At 48.8% G+C, this 20,765-nt stretch overlaps 1 long non-coding RNA gene and 1 pseudogene across 1 annotated transcript; both read left to right on the forward strand.

The window, feature by feature from the left end:
• Window positions 1–3,621: 3,621 nt before the first annotated feature.
• LOC119363131 lies at window positions 3,622–4,151 on the forward strand. Its single transcript, XR_005173840.1, has 2 exons — window positions 3,622–3,725; window positions 3,808–4,151. It is a non-coding gene; the product is annotated as an uncharacterized LOC119363131 (long non-coding RNA).
• A 4,365-nt stretch (window positions 4,152–8,516) lies between these two features.
• LOC119363185 lies at window positions 8,517–9,042 on the forward strand (annotated as a pseudogene).
• The last annotated feature ends 11,723 nt before the right edge of the window (window positions 9,043–20,765 follow it).

The following is a 20,765-nucleotide window of genomic DNA, read 5'->3' on the forward strand; positions in this document are numbered from 1 at the left end:
ATGATATTCAAGGACTAGATACTCAAGTTGTCCATAACCAGGGACACGGCTAATCATGATTAGTTTGTACACTCTGCAGAGGTTTGCGCACTTTTCCCCACAAGACTCGATCGCCTCCGTTGGATTTCTCGCACTACATGGTGTTTGAGAAACGGATGACCGAGACACAGTCTTTCAGAAGAGCTAGCACCTTACGATGGATAGACCGATACACCTACTTTCCCCTACATATGCTAGTCTACCCTGTAAGAGTTCGCACGACTTAATAAACTATGCCAGAGCCCATAATGGCTTGTGGCTGCACACGGAAGTTTCTAGCATGAATTATCTTATGATCCCTTTGAGCCTGGGTGGCGGTCCGAAAAAAAACAGGCAAGTCCTGATAGACATCAGGTGCCTCAATCCACCCAGATGTGTGTTTAAGTTACCACCTTAGATAAACCATTAAAATTATCAACTCACGTCTGTCATGGATATCACTCACCCAATCCACGTCTACTAGCATAGCATGGCATAATAAGCAAACGTAGAAGTAACTCCCAAAGGTTTCATAGTAATACATGTGATAGGTACTACCTCATCTACTTCCCATCCCACAATTTAATTAGATCCCATGCAATGTGAGAGGATTGATCTAATGCAATAAAACATGGGTTGTAGAAAAGGTATGATCAAAGTGTTACTTGCCTTCCTGATGATCCGTGAGACCTAGGGTTTCGAAGTAACAAGCGGCGCAATCCGGGTGATCTATCCCAGACAAACAACAAGCACACAATAAGTACTCATCTAATGCACAGGTAAAACTCGAACAAGAGATCGAACCAGAAAGTTCAACTTAAGAACTCCGGTTGCAAAGAAAGAACGAACCGAACAAAGAACCGGAAAACAAACGGTGGAAGAAAACAACTCGGTTCTAGCAAGTTGAAACTAGGTCAAATTTTACCATAGCAAAAACTTGTTTAAGTTGATTAGACGGAACGGCGGTTTTGAAATGAAACTCCAGGTGCTTGAATCACCTGATTCTGATGAACGAGCGAGAAGAAAGACTAGAACGAAGATCGGATTTGAGATCGCCATCGGAAAGAACGCGGAATAAATCCGACGAAAAGAAAGAGATGAACGGTTAAACGAACGGACGTTCGTTAACCTAGAAGAATCCGGTGATCACGTTCGTTAGGACGAACGGTCCGGCGAACGGTCCAAAGGCAACTAAACCGGAAAAGAAAACGAATCCGATCTAGGGTTTCGGAGAAGAAAACCGAAACGAAAAACCGATCTAGAAAACCGGAACGGTTTAGAGAAGAACCGGAAAGAAAATGAATTGGAAAAGAAGAAAAGAATCGGAATGATTAGAAGAAAACGATCCGAGGAAAAGAGACTCGGGGCAACCTCCGGCGGCGTGGCGTAGGGCGGCGGCGGCGCTAGGCAAGGTGCGGCGGCGGCGGCTTAGGGCGGCGGCGGCGCGGGTGTGGGGTGCGGTGGAGGGCTTGGGGCTTGGGGCTTGGGGTTTGATTTGATGATTTTAGAGGGGGGGGGGTGTTGGGGTATTTATATTGGGGAGGGGAGAGGGTTTCTTGGGGTAGGGGACAAGAAATAGAGTAGGAAAAGGAATCCTAAAAGAAAAAGGAAAACGGAACAAAGGAAAGGGGAGGGGCTAACCGGCCAGAGTCCAAGCCGGACTCGGCTTAGAGCGAGGCGGCGGCCTGGCTGGCGCCTGGCGCTGGCGCGCGGGAGGCTGGGGTGGCCGGCCGGCTGGGCCTTTGGCCTAGGCGGGGCGCTGTCCTTTTTTTTAAAACTGGTTCACGCGCAGAAAAACACGGAAAAGAAAATCTAAACGGGCTCCAAAGTACTAAAGTAAATTTTTCCCCGACTCCAAAAAAATGAGCCGAACAAAATGAACTTTACTCCGGACCTAAAATGCAATTTTTTGAAAACACGCATTTTTCCCTATCCAAATAAAACGCGAACAAAACTCCGGCAAAACCAAAATTGATCTATTTATTAAATCTTCATTTTTTTCCTAAATTTGGGAAAGTCATATTATTCCCTCTCTTATATTTTTGATATCTGAAAAATAATTGAAGATAAAATAAATAAATCAAATGATCGTCTTTTCAAAATTTGAGAAAACTCTCAAATATGAAAATAATGAAATCTCCAACTCTCTCCAAGGGTCCTTGAGTTGCGTGAAATTTCTAGGATCAACCAAAATGCAAGAAAAATATGCTATGCATGATGATCTAATGTATAACATTCCAAATTGAAAATTTGGGATGTTACATTATTTTACCCCCCGGGCCAGTGCTTCTCTAAGTGTTGGTCCGAACCAGAGCACCGTGCGGGACCATCCCTTGGCAACTTGGGTTATGTTGGTACCTATACGCTTAGCTTATCCGGTGTTGCCCTGAGAATGAGATATGTGCAGCTCCTATCGGGATGTCGGCACATAAGGCAGTCTTGCTGGTCTTGTTTTACCATTGTAGAAATGTCTTGTAACTGAGAGTCCGAGATTGATCGGGTCTTCTCAGGAGAAGGAATATCCTTCATTGACCGTGAGAGCTTGTGATGGGCTAAGTTGGGACACCCCTGTAGGGTTTGAAGTTTCGAAAGCCGTGCCCGCAGTTATGGGCAGATGGGAATTTTTTAATATCCGGTTGTAGAGAACTTGACACTTGACTTAATTAAAATGCATCAACCGTGTGTGTAGCCGTGATGGTCTCTTCTCGGCGGAGTCCGGGAAGTGAACACGGTTCTTGTGTTATGCTTGAACGTAAGTAGTTTCAGGATCACTTCTTGATCGCTTCTAGCTTCTCGACAGTTGCATTGCTTCTCTTCTCGCTCTTATTTGCGTAACTTAGCCACCATATATGCTTAGTGCTTGCTGCAGCTCCACCTCACTACCCTTTCCTACCCATAAGCTTAAATAGTCTTAATCTCGCGGGTGTGAGATTGCTGAGTCCTCGTGACTCACAGATACTTCCAAACAGTTGCAGGTGCCGATGATACCAGTGCAGATGATGCAACTGAGCTGAAGTGGGAGCTCGATGAAGATCATTTTGTTACTATGTTTCTTCTGCGGATGATCAGTAGTGGAGCCCATTTGGTGCGATTGGGGATCTAGCATTTGTGGTTGTCTTTCTTATTTTGGGTTCCGTAGTCGGACCTTGTTTGCATTCTGGATGATGTATGATCTATTTATGTATTGTGTGAAGTGGCGATTGTAAGCCGACCCGTGCGTGGGAGGCGACGGTGAAGTTAGGGAGTCAGCAGGTAAGGAGAGGAAGAGAAACAAAAGGAGTCCATGTGGGAGAGGGTGAGGTTTACTTAATCAAACGGCTACATAGATAGCTTGAAGGTAGACCGGATAGATGTTATTCCGACAAATTCTCTAGGATTAACGCGAGTCCTCGAAAGGAGCCTCTAGTTAGTACTCCTTCCATTCCAAAATAGATGACTCAACTTTGTATAAAGTTAGTACAAAGTTGAGTCATCTATTTTGGAACTGAGGGAGTAACTCTTAAGATAGCGGTGCTTTATTACTGTGTTGCAACTTAGCAATAAATCAATTTTAATCGACTGCCTTGACTCTTGTTGCATCTGTCAGACATCGAATGCTTCCAGGCCTGGTTGTGACCATCTGTCTGAGAACTGGTTGTTTACACCCGCGGAGCTAAATAGTTCTCACTACATGTCAGTTTGTATAGAGGACAGCTCCAGAAGTCAAGGTCTGTATATATTTCCAGCTTGGGTAATAACTGTTTGCTTACCTTGTCCTTTCAGTTGCTTCATTGTTGCTGTATATGTCAGGTCCTGAAGACAGTCCAGCATCAGTAGGATTGAAAGTATGGAAGACCGTGCCATTTGTTGAAGATACACTCGTCTCTGGAACAGAAGCTGTAAAACTTATTGCCTGACTACTGAAACATTGTTGTGAAACACACTTGGTCCAGCACCAATAGGTTTTGGTCTCTGCCCACTGAAACGTCATTTTTCCTGTGTTGGCTCTCTTCTCTTGGTGGAAACATTGTTGGTCTGAGCTGCCATTCAATGGCTGGCATTACATTACCGTATGTATCTTCAGAGTTTGTTTGCACAACAATGGCTGGTATTTTTATCAAGGAAAGCACACTCTTAATCTATCTAGAATGTTATATGGGATGCAATGCACTTGAGGTGGTTCTCAGCCACAAATGACGGTCGACAGTCAAGGGGAATGTACTAGGCTTCCTGGAACAATTTAGCTCGTTCTTCAATCTCTAGGACGATGTGACCGCAATAACATCCTCTCCTGCAACAATTCAAGTTCTTTGCCACTGAGCAGTCGTCAACCCACCAAATCACGCATACCAGATCGCCCACACTGTCAAGCACTTTTACCCTATTCATGTTTCAAGTGATCAATCAGAGTAAAAGGTCATTCCAGTTTATGGGGTTCTCGCCGGTTCTGCAATAGTTTGGTCACGTACTCATCAGCCACAGCCCATACGCACACTGACATTGTGCACTCCAGACGGGAATGCCTTACCCTTGAGGAATCCATGTGACCATGTATCTTGCATCTCGTGTAACATGCATTCCTATGAACTACTTCCTCCGTATCGATGCATTAGTCATTTTACGAAAACCATATAGTCTCAAAACACTCAGGGGTGGTGCATTAACTCTCACCTTATTTCTTATTTCTTGACATGAATAAATGAATCAACCAATAAGAGATGTGGGGCGTGTATGTTTTTAATGAGTTGAGACTACCTACCACGACATGTAGTGGTTAATTCATTGCATGCAATGGTATTAATTAGCTAATGAACATTACGCTCTCTTGTTTTCCCTTCGTTTTGGTCCTGATGCACAACGTAAGATGACTTAGACTACCCATAGTGGGGAGTAACTTTAGTAACATGCATATGTTACTAGTCTATGTTACTACCTGCATAACGAGGAGTAACGTATGTATGATGTCATGCAATACTCCATTTATTAGGTTATAGACTCATCTTGTTTTGGTATGTGTGATGTTACTCATAGTATGAATAACATACAATGTTACCATATGCCTCTTTTTCCTCATTAATTTCTTGCCACATCATCTATCATCTATTTTACCTAGTTATGTGTGATGTTATCATCTACTTTACTCTCACTATGGAGTACGGAGGGAGTGGCATGATTTTGCCGTGAGAAGTGAGTGCTTGGCAAGCCGCCACAAAAATACCCTGATCTTTGACGGCACTTGGACTCTCCAAAGAGATGTCCAGTTCTTCTCCAACTGTCTTGTTGGAGTTCGACGCTCTACCTTCCAGCCACGCCTCCCATCTTCCCTTGGTGCAAGCGAGCATGATGAGAACACTTGTTTGCAAATAGTTTTACTTGTTTTAAGTACCACTTTATGTATTACCTTTAACAAATTTTCCACAGCAATGCGCAGGGATCATCTAATAGTATACAAATAGGTACCCCGATAGAAAAAAGATACGTGGGCTCAATCAGTAGCGGAGAGCGGCATGGAAGTAAGACGGGGCCAATTGATAAGCCAAAGTAATAGCACTGGCAAAATAAAAAAAAATTGTCTCACATGGGCCAACAATTACAGATTTATTAGGCCTCGTAAGCGGGTTGCGCCGTCCCCTCAGAAGCTCCCCTCCTGAGTTCAACCTTATTTTTTTTGAGATACAGGTCCATTAATGTACATGTCCAGTGTCTTATACTAGTGTGATTTATAGAATTCAATGCATATTTCCAAAGTGCGATGCAATATTGTAACAATTTGCGGTTAATGTTGTAGCTTGTAGATGTGCAACTAATGTATACATTTATTTTTTGATGCAGTATCATATCTTAAAAAGTTAATATAATTAATCTAATGTTGTAGCCCGTAGATGTGCAATTAATGTACACATTCCTTTTTTGATGCAGTAATATATCTTAAGATATATATAATTAATGTAATGTTGTACGCCCGTAGATGTGCAATTAATGTACACATTCATTTTTTTGATGCAATACCATATCTTCAATATATATATAATAATGTATTGTTGTAGCGTGTAGATATGCAACTAATGTACACATTCATTCTTTTCATGTTGTGCCATATCTTCGAGATATAACATATATACAACTAATGTGTGTAAAACGTGTTGATATGAAGTTAATGTACACATTTATTGTTTGATGCTATTTCATATCTTAAAGGTCTAGCCTGTAGATATAAAGTTAATGTACACATTCATTATTTGATACAATATCGTATCTTCAAGATATAGAACTAATGTATGATGTAGCCTCTGTTGAAACCGCTCTCTCACACTGATAGATGGAGATAGAAGAAGAAGGAGCACACAATACAATGGAGTTTCACCCGGCTTCACAGCCCCGTTACTTTTCCCAGAGCCCCAAAAACTCTCCTCAACAAATACACTCGTGGTCATGGCTTTGTAGTGGCACAACAACGCAGCGCCCACGTTTCCTTGTGCGCATGTACGCACGCCGCCTAGCTAGCTACCCTGCATGCAATCCATCAGCCCGGCCATGCGCACTACATGCGCACTACGCACACGACGCGGCCATCTCCACCGGTCACTGCTAACAATCAGCTAACTAACTCACACGCATCAAGCAAACTTGGCCGGCACACTTGCCAACGCCCTGCTCTACGTGCCAGACTCGAGTGTATACACGCTACACACATACGCCACGCTTCTGCGTCCCGTACATCCCGCCCGTCCCGCATGTCACCGACGCGCCCGACAAGCCCGACGAGCCCGACGGCACCAGTGTGTCCCGCCTGTCCCACGCGCACCCGACGCGCCCGACGAGCCCGATCACACATGCCGTGGCTTATTCCAAAACACACCCCTTAAGCCACGGCCTAGAGGAGTCCGTCATCGTCGACGTTGGTGCCGGCTAAGAGTGCATGCTCCGCCGCTGGTCCTTTCCGCAGCGGCAGGCACTCGCGCCGGAAGTGCCCGTGCTCCCCGTACTTGTAGCAGCGCCTGGGCCTGTTGCCGCCGCTCCCCGACGCCACGCTGCGCCCGTCGTCGTCGTCCCGAGCACCGCCGTGTCGACGCTCCCATGCTTGCGCCACCGTCATGAGAAGCTGCTCACCTCCGCGCTCGCCGCCGTCTTGTCCACAGCGCCGAACCCGCTCGTCGAACGCACGCAGCCGCCCGAGCGCTTCGTCGAACGCCATCATCGTCACGTTGTGGAACTGCTCCATGCCGGCGACGACGGGGAAGAGGCGATCCGGCACCGTATCCAGCAACTTCTTGACAAGTGCCGCGTCGCCTAGTGTCTCCCCGAGGTTGGCATACCTCGCCGCCATCGCCGCGAGCCTCCCGCCGTACACGTCGAGCTCCTCGCCGTCCACCATCTTCATCCGGTCGAATTCGCCATGCAGCGTTCCCAGCCTCGCCGCGCAGACCCGATCAGCGCCGACGAACCTCACCTTCAGGGAGTCCCATACCTCCCTGACGGTGAGCTTCGTCGACACCAGCAGCAGCACATCCTCCGGCAACGCCCCGAGAAGCAACGCGCGCACCATCTTGTCCTTCCGCGCGTTCACCGCCGCGTCGCCCGGCGCCACCGCCTCCCATACGGTGTGGACGTCGAGGATCGCCTACGCCTTGATGGCCCAGACCGTGTAGTTGTCCGCGGTCAGCAAAGGCATCGCCATCGTCGCCGATCCGCCCGCGCCGCCGCCGTGTGGGACGGGCGCCATGGTCGCCGGTGATCGCCCGAACCAAAGCTCTGTATATCAATTGTTGGAACCGCTCTCTAACACCGATGGATGGAGATAGAAGAAGAAGGAGCACACAGTACAATGGAGTTTCACCCGGCTTCACAGCCCTGTTACTTTTCCCAGAGCCCCAAAAACTCTCCTCAACAAATACACTCGTGGTCATGGCTTTGTAGTGGCACAACAACGCAGCGCCCACGTTTCCTTGTGCGCACGTACGCACGCGGCGTAGCTAGCTACCCTGCATGCAATCCATCAGCCCGGCCATGCGCACTACATGCGCGCTATGCGCATGACGCGGCCATCTCCACTGGTCACTGCTAACAATCAGCTAACTAACTCACACGCATCAAGCAAACTTGGCCGGCACACTTGCCAACGCCCTGCTCTACGTGCTAGACTCGAGTGTATACACGCTACACACACATACGCCACGCTTCTGCGTCCTGCATGTCCCGCACGTCACCGACGCGCCTGACAAGCCCGACGAGCCCGACGGCACCAGTGTGTGCCGCCCGTCCCGCGTGCACCCGATGCGCCCGACGAGCCCGATCACACACGCCGTGGCTTATTCCAACACCTAGATGTATAATTAATGTATACATTAATTGTCTGACACGGTGCTATATCTTCATGATATACAACTGGTGTATGCGTCTGTATCATCATCTCAAAGAAGGCTATATATACCAAGACATAGCTAGCGAAGTCATGTATCCCACACATTCACAGAAGCCACACAAATCCTATATTGTACGATTCTAATATCAAAGGGATAGAGAAGGCTCTAGTGTAGGAGATACAAAAGCCATAGCCATGGTGAAACTCATGTGCTTATGTTTCATCATCCTCACTATTGCGGTAGCCGTGTCGGCTGACGAATGTGAGGGTGACCGACAGGCCATGATCAAGGAGTGTGCTAAGTATCAAAAATGGCCAGCAAACCCGAAGCTAGATCCGTCGGACACATGCTGCGCCGTGTGACAGAAGGCAAACATCCCATGCCTTTATGCTGGTGTCACCAAGGAGAAAGAGAAGATATGGTGTATGGAGAAGGTTGCCTACGTTGCCAATTTCTGCAAGAAGCCATTCCCACAGGGCTACAAGTGCGGAAGTAAGTGAAATATATTAAGGGAATTACGATGATTGGCATTTCATATATGCAGTTTTGATATTTATTATTCTTTGGAGTCACACGACTTTGATTTTAGTTATGCATTTTATATGCTTCTTGCGCTATTCTGATCATATGTTGGGTCAAATTGAATGGTCTTGCAGGTTACACATTTCCTCCCCTGGCATAGTGATTCTAGTTTAGCTGCGGGAGGAGAAGCATTGGCTTTTACATTATATGTGTGTGGCCTCACAAGAGCTTCCCTTTCACATTTGTAATTCGTGAGGTTTTACTCATAATAGTTTATGTTAATCACTCTGTATGAGAACGTTTGTGAAACTAATAAAGTCTTCTCCTCAAATTGTCTAAATTATGTTTGTTCATACACAATATTTTTGGTTCTATTTACGGCTCATTGCAGGTGAAGGGATCAAGGATATTAGAAGAAATTACTGTTGTTAAAGCAACAACTTTCATGTGCTTTTTATATCCAAAGTTAATGGATTCATTTATGGCTGAGCTCAACCAATTTTTCATCTTAGTAACTCTTATTCCTGGACCCTGGCTGATGCAAAGCTCCAAATACAACTTACTTTGCTAAAAGTGAGGAGACTCATGGGGAAGGGGATGAGAAAGATAAATGGCATATTCAGTTAGTTGTATATATGATTTCACACACAAATCTGGTGTAGTTCGATTGTAACGGTTTACTTGGATTTTGCAATGCGTGCAACGTCTGCCTTGTACAATGTATACACTACCAGATTTTTATCACACGTAGTATTTCAACTAGCAGCTAGGCTCCCTTAAGGTTCTTTTTAGCTTATTCTTCTTTAGCTTAATCTTAGATTTTCATTGGCTTGGGCTTGATGATTTCCATGCAGACACCGCGTGGGACTAGGTGGGATGCTCGGGTAGGACTTTTCTATGACATGTATATCACAAATTTGGGCAAGAAGGCTCTACTTTTCATCTCTGTGACTAAGGGAACATTAATATAGAAACAGTTAGAACATGCACAGATATACAAGAGGGAGGATGAGAGTTAAGGAAAAAAAATAGTTAAAGGTGGACCAAAGGTATCACACCAGGCTACCAAAGTAGCCCTAATTACAGAAGATGAGCAAGAGAAGGACCATAGTCTGTTGTCCTCGGCGCAGATGCGCGACTTCTTTCCAATAGAAGACACACACAACATCATCAGCTATCAACGTAATCTGCAAAAGAAGTCTTCATAAGGATAGGCAATTGACAGAGCACACATATGCTTTCTCTGAAAGAGGGTTGACCCCTTTTGGAAAATAACAACTAAAAGGGTCTATGATACATCACTTGTATACACATACGTTCACAAGCTAAGTTGTTGTTCGTCCTACGGACTAAAACTCTCCGGTTTATATAGACACCGGAGAGGGCTAGGGTTACACAGAGTCAGTTACAATGGTAGGAGATCTACATATCCGTATCGCCAAGCTTGCCTTCCACGCCAAGGAAAGTCCCTTCCGGACACGGGACGAAGTTTTCAATCTTGTATCTTCATAGTCCAGGAGTCCGGCCGAAGGTATAGTCCGGCTATCCGAACACCCCCTAATCCAGGACTCCCTCAGTAGCCTCTGAACCAGGCTTCAATGACGACGAGTCCGGCGCGCAGATTGTCTTCGCCATTGCAAGGCGGGTTCCTCCTCCCAGTACTTCATAGAAGATTTTGAACACAAAGGTAGTGTCCGACTCTGCAAAATAAGTTTCCACATATTGACATAGAGAGAATAACATTTACACAAATCTAATCTGCTGACGTATTCCGTAGCGTGACATCACACCACGGCCAAGTCTTTATTCGAATCATTTTACTGTCCCACCTCAGTGCGTTTAGCGAGGCGGTTTCCTTGGCACGTCTTGTTAAAGCAGAGATCGTGTCCCCTTATTATGGGATTCTCATCAACACGGGCGTGGGTAACCCAACCGTACCCGTTATATTTCCTTGATCAAAGGCGAGTCCCAAATGGTCACGGGGAAGGCCCTTGGTATTCAACCTCTTATAAAGAGACCAAGGCCTTACTCCTTTCTTTCAATCTCAAACGAGTTCGCCCTTCGCCTCGAGTTCCAACAACCAAGGCTCCAGATTTCAGGCGCTTCGGACCTTCGACAATGTCCGGTTCCGACCTTCGAGGCCGATGGATGCCTTCCTCCATCACGGAGGAGGACGTGCTGAAGTTGAGAGAGGCCAGGTTCTTGACCGGAAAAATCTCGCATAGGCTGCCTGCTCAAGGGCAGGTCATTCCCACTCCCAAGCCCGGTGAGAGTGTGGTGTTCATGTCTCACTTCCTTTGGGGGCTAGGCTTCCCGATGGATCCCTTCATGAGGGGGCTCATGTATTATTATGGGCTGGAATTTCACGACTTAGCCCCGGAGTCCATCCTCCATATTTCCTCATTCATCGTCGTGTGTGAAGCCTTCCTCCGTATCACTCCTCACTTCGGACTATGGCTCAAGACCTTCAAAGTAGAGCCGAAGATGATCGAGGGACGGTATGCGGAGTGCGGAGGTGCTTTTATAAGCAAGAATGCTGGTACTCCATGGCCGGAGGGCTCTTTTCAAGAGGAGTCCAGCTTATGGCAGCGAGAGTGGTTTTATATTACCGCTCCCAGGGCCCCTAAGTGGGTGGTGCCACCTGCCTTTCGCGCGGGTCCCCCACCACGAATGGCGTCATGGGTCAATACGGGGCTGGAGTAGGGGCCGACAAAGGACGTGCCCCAGTTGCAGGGCCACATCCGAGATCTCCTAGAAAGAGACATCCGTTTGGTCATGGTGACACATGTTATGTTAATTCGCCGAGTTCTGCCCTGCAAACGTCACCCCCTCCGCCTGTGGGAGTTCAACCTGGAGGGACCACGAGTTCTCCAACATTTTCTTGGCATGATGCCCGTGGAGATGTACAAATTGTTCTTTGGTCCACAAGTAGTGTGTCTGGATTCTACGGAGGACGCAGGTCTGAGCTGCAATCGTCCGGATACTCAAGTAAGTAGCCTTGTGCCCGGACTCGCTATCCGTATATTTATCATAAAATTGCCCCTAAAAGAGCTGTCCTTTAAACAGGAGTGGATAGCGAAAGCAAAGCTAATCAGGTGTCCGGCCCCCCTCCCCGAGACCACGCCGGGTCCCGTGCTAGTCAGGATGTTGGAGGTTGTGCCTTCAAAGGGAAGCGAGGGAGGGGATAAGGGAGCTACAACCTCCTCAAAGGAGGTTGTCCGAAAGGGAGGAATCGAAAATTCCTCTCCTCAGGGGAAGAAGAGGACCGCCTCTGAAGACCCGGAGACCATGGCCTTAAAGCGGGGGAAGAAATCTTCGCCAGAGGGTCCTGTGCTGGGGGATACTTCGGCCGAATTATGCCCTCAAGGGGATCAACCCTCCACCGAGCCGTAAGTAGAGAGGAGTTTTCTTTTTAAGAAATGAGAGAAATCCCCGCTTTATATCTGAGAAAAGTAATAGAAAATTTACCTTGTAGCTCGGACCTTAGCCCTTCTCAGCAGAGCTCGTCTTCAGAGGATCTTCTTCCAGAGATGATGGAGAGTGGAACGCCTCCCCCTGCCGTACCGCCTTACGAGGCGGGCGACCCTGAGGTATCGTCGCGGAGGGTTTCTCCGAATCTGGCGGGGTCGGAAGGTAGTCATATGCCCCCCCCAAAGCCCTCCGCGTCCGGCCTTTGAAAAGGGCCATCGGACGAGTCCAGTGCCGTCTGGTGCGCGGTCGGAGGAGCTGAAGGATCTGCTAGGGCGAGCATCTATCTTAGAGGAGCACAGTGCATTGATGGGTACGGTGATTGAGAGGATTTCATCCGCGGAGAGCGGATTGCACGAGGTCGTCAGGAGTTTACTGACAAGTTTTGAGGTATGCAAAATAATGTACCCTTTTTGGACAGTTGCGCATAAATAAGATGCGCCCTGTGTAGATAGTAGCCCTTGAAACTCTGTGTGTTGTCAAAAGTGACGGCGCACAGAGGATCATAATCCCAGGTCTAATATGCCGCCTTTATACGTAGGTGGCGAAGTGTTCGGTGGCCAGCCAGACTGATGGATTTGCCGAGCTAAAGCGGCAACTTGACGTGGCAGATGCCGACATCGCGCTTGTCAACAAGCAGCTTGACGAGGCACAAGGTATGTAATTCCTTCGGCGGCGCCTGGTAAGAGGAGCTTTATGCCAGTATCTTACAATGTGTGCGCTTGATGCAGATGGTTCTGCTACCATGGAGAATCTTCGGGCGGAACTTGCCCGAGCCAAGGAGCAAGCCAGGAAAAGTGATGCGGCTGCCGGAAAGGCAATTAAAGAGCTGAAAGCCGAACAGGCTGCTCACTGCCGAAGCAAGAAGGAAATGGCCGAGATGGCTGTGAAGATGAAGAATGCTGCTGACCGTTGCAAGCTTCTTGAAAAAGAAGATCATGCAGAATAGACGGACCTGAAGAAGGCCGTTGCCGATGCCAAGGATGCTCGCTCTATGATGAGAGCTGTGAAGGAGGAGCAGCGTCAGGCCGGAGAAATCGCGGCTAGAAAGCCCTTTATGCTGCGGAGGAAGTTCTGTGATCCTAAACATGCTTCGTTAGACTAGATGTGGAGTATGGCGGACACCTATCTGGATTTAGCAGCGAGTGCCGCAGATGCGGCCGAGCACTTCTAAGATCAAGAAGATCGCGAAGTGGAAAAGCTCTTCTGGTCGAAGTTCCACAATCCAGAGCATTCACTGTCATTAGCCGATCGTTTGGCCGAATGGGACAAGCTAAATAGGTTGTCCGGACTCGCCATGAAGTATGTCGTGAGTCATCTGTGGCCAGAGATACCAGAGCCGAAAAGTCATTTCAACTTGGTGCAGCAGTTCCTTGGTGCGGCGCCGCATATCAATGCGATGAAGAGGTCAGCGTGCATAGAGGGTGCGCGATGGCTCTTGCCCGTGTCAAGACATACTGGGCAGAAATGGAGGCCACCGCTGTTGCATCCCCAGACTCGGATGGAAGCCGAGTACCTACCGAGCGCTATTTTCAGGAAGTTCTGCAAGGCACTCGTTTAATAGAGACGCAGTGCTCGAAGGATACTATATTCGAATAGCATGTATTATTGTAAGACAATATTTTGATAAATTGTAGAAGCTTTTTATACTTGTGCCTGCAAGTATTATGATACCTCCTGTGCGGCCGTTTAACATATATGTATATATAATCTGAAAGATGGCAGTCGTCGGCTTCAGCCCCCACGCACATAATGCGGGGGTGTTCACAGAAGGCGCATTTTCACACTTGATCCAACGTCTTGGTCCTACAAAGGAGGTGATAGTGCAGCGAACTAGGCAATCGGACTATGATGCTTTATCACTTTCACTTAGCCATAGGAGTTTGACATTGAGGCTACTCATATAGCCCCTGGTGGCGCCTGCGCTCACCCGAACTCGGGGCGCGTATGTGCCTGGCCGGGAAACGGCCCTTCGTTAATGCGGAGGAATCCTAAAGATTCTGGTATGTCATCGAGTGGTTGACCAGTCTCATGCTATATCATGACAGTCAGTTTTCGGCTTTCTCTACTGAGGTGCTCGCCTGGCCGAACCGGGGCACAATCGCAGTAGTTCTCCTGGTGCCGCCTTAGCCGATAGAGCGGAACGTAAGGCAGCAAAAAACAGGAGCCGGGCAAACCCAACATTTGACCAAAGACATGATTCGAAGCTGATGCATATAAGGCCAAACTCGCGACGCCGAACACTCCCTAAGGTATTCGGTCTTTATGAGGGCGGGCGGGATAACACCCTTAGTAATAAGCCCCTAGTGTCCAGGTACGCGCAAAACTCTGACGTGGCACATGCCAAAACGCCAGCCTCCTCCTTGGTTATACCAAGAAACCATGGGGTGTGTATCAACAAGAGACAGTAAAAAAGGTTTACGCAGGGTCTTAATCTGAAAAAAATCCTTGGAACGGGTCCCTGCTGCACGTCTGCGCATGTGTCTCCGTTGTGCCGTATCCTGGACGGGCGTAGCACGATGTTCATCTGTAAAAGAGAGGAACTTAGTTAAAGAAAGATCGTGCCGAACATGAGTTATACTAAATAAATAAAGTATAAATTGAAATGGCTAAAATTGAGCTTTATTGTCTCTTGTTTTATATGCGCGGAGCCCCTAGTACAGGGGTATACGGCTATTAAGCCTTTATCAATTGTATGTTTATGCCGGACTCGTCTAGCCGTGTCCGTGGTCTTGACGACCTGTTTAGATGCTTTGGCTGGTGAAGCCGCTTCATTGTGGACCGGGCATCTTAAGCGTAAGAGATGCATAATGCGGTACTGTGTTAAAGCGGGAGAAAGCTTCGCGTCCCAGCAGTGCTTGATAGCTACTTGAGAATGGGGCGATGTGGAAAGTTAGCTGTTCGCAACGGAAGTTGTCGGGGGAGCCGAACATAACTTCTAGCCGGAGAGAACCCATGGAACGGGCATCCGGGCCTGGCGTTACCCCTTGAAAGGAGGTTTTGCTATGGCGAATTTTTGTTGGGTCTATCCCCATGTTGCGGATTGTGTCCTGGTATAACAGGTTTAGACCACTGCCGCCGTCCATCAGGACATTTGTAAAATGGAGTCCGCCGATTATTGGATCTAATACCAAGGCAGTCCAGCCTGCGTTCTGGATACTTCTAGAGTAATCCTGATGGTCGAAGGTGATTGGTTTTAACAACCATTGGCGAGACTCCTTTGGGATAGGCCGTATGGCGCGTATCTCTTGTGGCGCTGTTCTGTTCGTCACGTGAAGTAAGTTTACTGTTTTGACTTCTTGTGGGAAATCCTTTTGTTTCCTGGTGCTCTGCTTGTGGGGTTCGTCGTCGTGCTCACTTGGTGTGTCGAGCCCCTTGTGTTCGACGTTGAGCTTGCCGGCTTGCTTGAAAACCCAACAATCTCTGTGGGTATGGTTCGCAGGCTTCCCGGGAGTACCGTGTATTTGACATACCTTGTCCAAGATTTTGTTTAAGTTGGATAGCTCGTCCCTCTTATCCTTGAGGGGCGGCTTTCTTTGATTCTGCCGCGAGCTTTTGAATCCGGCTTTGACCGCCGTGCTCTTTGGGCTGTTTCCCTTATTCCGGCGCTGGTCCTTGCTGCGTCGGGGTTTTCCGTTTCCATCCCTAACTTCGGATGTACTTGGGTCGCTGGTGCTGCATCTTGCCAACCAGCTGTCCTCTCCTGCGCAAAAGCGGGTCATGAGGCTTGTCAATGCGGCCATTGTTCTTGGCTTTTCTAGGCCATGGTGTCTGGCGAGCCATTCGTCTCGAACGTTGTGCTTAAAAGCTGCTAGGGCTTCAGCGTCCGGATAGTCGACTATCTGATTCTTTTTAGTAAGAAATCTGTTCCAGAATTTCCGGGCTGTTGAGTTATGTGACTGAGATCGTCTGCATCCGGAGGGCGGACATAGGTCCCTTGAAAATTTGCCTGGAAAGTATCCTCAAGCTCTTCCCAACTTCGAATGGTGTTTTCGGGAAGGCTTTTGAGCCAATGCCCGGCTGGCCCTTTAAGCTTGAGGGGTAAGTATTTTATGGCATGGAGGTCATCTCCTCTGGCCATGTGTATGTGGAGGATATAATCCTCGATCCAGACCCCAGGGTCTGTTGTTCCGTCGTATGCCTCTATGTTTACGGGCTTGAATCCCGCTGGAAATTCATGGTCCAGCACCTCGTCGGTGAAACATAGGGGGTGTGCGGCACCCCTGTATTTGGGTGTGTCGTGATGTTCGGATATTTGTTGTGTTGCATTGCTTACTAGAGCTTGCTTTCTTGGCCTGTATATAGATCTGGCTGGGCCGTCTTTTTGATGCGGATCCTTTGGTGGATCGCGTGCCGGCTTGTGTGCGGTGCCGCTTGCCGCTCCATGCTGGCCATGCGGTCGTCCGTCCGACCGGATGGCTTTCCTATTTTTTGACTGCGGGGGCTCTAAGGCCTCCTCGTCAAATTCAGGCAGTAGCTTTCGCTTTGGATAGCTTTTTGTGCGGCGACTGCCGGCATATTTGTCTATGGTGTTGCGTACTTTGCTCCATCTGATTCTGAGTGCATCTTCCGCAGTTTTGAGCTTCCGCTTCTGCTTTTTCAGGCTATGCGCAGTGGCGACGAGCCTTTTGTGGAGGTTCTTCTGCTCCATGAGTTTATCCGGCATAAGGTTGTCCGGACTGTTGTTTTCACCGGGGACGGGGTGTTCGGTTTGTTTATCCAAGTTTCCCTGTTCAGACGCTTGCTCGAAGGCATGTTCGTCGTCCGCCGGCTCATCCTGCTCTATGGCTGGGTCTGTATGACTGCTGTCTTTGTCGAGGCGGGGCTTGGAGCGGCGCTTACGTCACCGCTTTGATTGCTTTTCAAGTGAAGATCCCTCATTGCATCCCTGTGTTCCTCGTCGTCGCTTCCTTTGGCTGTGTCCACCATGTATACATCATGAGATGAGGTGGCTGTCCAATGCCTTATAGGCGTTGGTTCGTGTTCATCTCCTACATCGTCGTCCATACCGTCGATGTCTTCGGAGTCGAAGTCGAGCATGTCGTTTAAATTATCGACAGTGGCTACAAAGTGGGTGGTGGGTGAGCTTTGAATTTCTTCATCATCCGCATCCCAACCTTGTTGACCATAGTCCGGCCAGGGCTCTCCTGATAAAGAGAGAGACTTTAGTGAATTCAGAATATCACCGAAGGGCGAGTGCTGAAAGATGTCCACGGCGGTGAACTCCATGATCGGCGCCCAATCGGGTTCGATCGGTCGGGGCGTGGAGGGCTCGAAGTCTGGAGAGGAGTCCGGCTCCTTGGAGTCACGGGCTTTGCAGAGAATAGGGCAGGTTTTCGGCTCGATCGCCGTAGAGATTGCAGCCCCCGAGGCAGTGTCTAACCACCTATCCTTGATTGGTGTGATCGGCTCCGAGCTAAGGGTCGGAGTGGACATAGGTGCGGCCTCCAGGGCACTGTTCGGTGGCAGAGCTAAATCATGCCCATCGTGACAGTGCGGCGCGCTCGGTTGTGGCTCGAATCCGTCGAAGATCGAGTCTCCGTGGATGTCGGCCGTGTAGTTCAAACTTCCAAATCTGACTTGATGGCCAAGGGCGTAGCTTTCGATCTGCTCCATATGGCCAGGAGAATTGGCCCGCATTGCAAAGCCGCCAAATACGAAGATCTGCCCGAGGAGAAAAGTCTCACCCTGGATAGCATCGCTGTTGATGATTGGAGAAGCCATCGGGCCTAAAAGTGACGACACAAAGGAACTCTCAATGAAAGCACCAATGTCGGTGTCAAAACCGGCGGATCTCGGGTAGGGGGTCCCGAACTGTGCATCTAGGTCGGATGGTAACAGGAGGCAGAGGACACGATGTTTTACCCAGGTTCGGGCCCTCTTGATGGAGGTAAAACCCTACGTCTTACTTGATTAATATTGATGATATGGGTAGTACAAGAGTAGATCTACCACGAGATCAGAGAGGCTAAACCCTAGAAGCTAGCCTATGGTATGATTGTTGTTCGTCCTACGGACTAAAACTCTCCGGTTTATATAGACACCGGAGAGGGCTAGGGTTACACAGAGTCGGTTACAATGGTAGGAGATCTACATATCCGTATCGCCAAGCTTGCCTTCCACGCCAAGGAAAGTCCCTTCTGGACACGGGACGAAGTCTTCAATCTTGTATCTTCATAGTCCAGGAGTCCGGCCGAAGGTATAGTCCGGCTATCCGGACACCCCTAATCCAGGACTCCCTCAGCTGCCCTTGGTGCCGCGCCACCGGACCTCCCCGTCACCCTCATCGTCGACCATCGCTTCCCCTGCAGCCTCCCCTCCTCTGCGTCGTCGTCTCCCATGGCGCCGCGCCCAGCCTCCCACGCCACCACCATCTCCAGTCGCATGCGTCGTCACCTTCCCCTCGTCGGCCTCCCTTCCTCTGCTCCGTTCGCACCTTCGGCCGCCCCTTCGCGCGCCTTATGCCACAGCCGCCCGACACCTCTGCTTGTCCCTCTCCTCATGGACGCCGTAGAGCTTCCAGCCTGCGGCAGCAACAGCTACAGGTCCGGCAGTCCTAGCAACGCCATGGCGCTGCCTCCTCCATCAGCTGCTCCACCCTCAACCATCCCCATGACCACCATCTACGCCACCTATGCTTGCTGTTGCCGCTACCCTCGCTAGCTCCGCGTCCGTGCCTCTGCTGCTGGTCCTTGCTGTCGAGAGACTCGTCGGTGGCCTCATCCTTGCCTCTGCACGCTGACACCTATTGTTGCTGGACGCAAGTTTGACCATGATGTATATGCCAAGACCCCGAGATCAACTTCACGGACTGGAAGTACCCCTTCGAATTCGTCAAGGCCCTCATGTACCACTACAGCTGGTGTGTTTTTTGTCAAGTCCAACTATGACATAAACGACTACACAATGACTCCGAAGAACATGGAAACACCAAGTTCCCCTCCGAACATGAACGACTACACCCGGTGATGGGATGAGTACCCCGACAATGTGTACCACTACGCCCAAGTTCCATTACCGAAGACCGCGAGTACAACTACGTCCACAGGGCATCGTATACGACTACCGTCGCTTGGGTGCGACGAAACACCAAGTACCACGACGACCATCGACATGTACCCCTACACCGCACCGAAACACTGAGTACCTCGCCGTGACCCCGAACATCTACGGAAACTTGTGCGACTATGAACGTGAACAACTACCGTCATCGTGGATCCGACAAGTTTGCAAGAACAACTACTTCCTCTACGACCCGCGAGAACCGCCACTTTCACTACCGTCACGAGAACAACTACTTCCCTCGACGTACCCAAAACGCTCAGAGAATGCACCCTTGGAAGGTATAACCGCCGGAACGATGCCCGTGAACGAATGCATGTGTTGTATGAGATGCATGTTTAGATGTTGTATTCTCCCATGAACGTTAGTTGTACCTCCTCGTTGCCATGCCGTCCACCCATGGGAACCCGGTTACCGGGATCACCCCCACCATATTTTGCAGGCTCCCACCACACTACCTTTTGCACCGGTATCTCCGTGAGCTATGATACGTCTCCGTCGTATCTACTTTTCCAAACACTTTTGCCCTCGTTTTGGACTCTAACTTGTATGATTTGAATGGAACTAACCCGGACTGACGTTGTTTTCAGCAGAATTGCCATGGTGTTGTTTTATGTGATGAAAACAAATATTCTTGGAATGACCTGAAACTCCACGGAACATCTTAGAAAAAATAATAAAAAATCCTCGCGAAAGATGAAGACCAGGGGGCCCACACCCTGTCCACGAGGGTGGGGGCACGCCCCCCTACCTCGTGGGCCCCCTGGATGCCCTCCGCCGCAAACTCCAACTCTATATATTTGCTTTCGGAGAGAAAAAATAAGAGAGAAGAAATCATCACGTTTTACAATACAGAGCCGCCGCCAAGCCCTAAAACCTCTTGGGAGGGTTGATCTGGAGTCCGTTTAGGGCTCCGGAGAGGGGGATTCGTCGCCGTCGTCATCATCAACCATCCTCCATCACCAAATTTCATGATGCTCACCGCCGTGCGTGAGTAATTCCATCGTAGGCTTGCTGGACGGTGATGGGTTGGATGAGATTTATCATGTAATCGAGTTAGTTTTGTTAGGGTTTGATCCCTAGTATCCATTATGTTCTGAGATTGATGTTGCTATGACTTTGCTATGCTTAATGCTTGTCACTAGGGCCCGAGTGCCATGATTTCATATCTGAACCTATTAAGTTTTCATGAATATATGTGAGTTCTTGATCCTATCTTGCAAGTCTATAGTCACCTACTATGTGTTATGATCCGGCAACCCCGAAGTGACAATAATCGGGACCATTCCCGGTGATGACCATAGTTTGAGGAGTTCATGTATTCACTATGTGCTAATGCTTTGTTCTGGTTCT

This window comes from Triticum dicoccoides, chromosome 1A (assembly GCF_002162155.2).
Source record: "Triticum dicoccoides isolate Atlit2015 ecotype Zavitan chromosome 1A, WEW_v2.0, whole genome shotgun sequence".
NCBI classification, from domain to species: Eukaryota; Viridiplantae; Streptophyta; class Magnoliopsida; order Poales; family Poaceae; genus Triticum; species Triticum dicoccoides.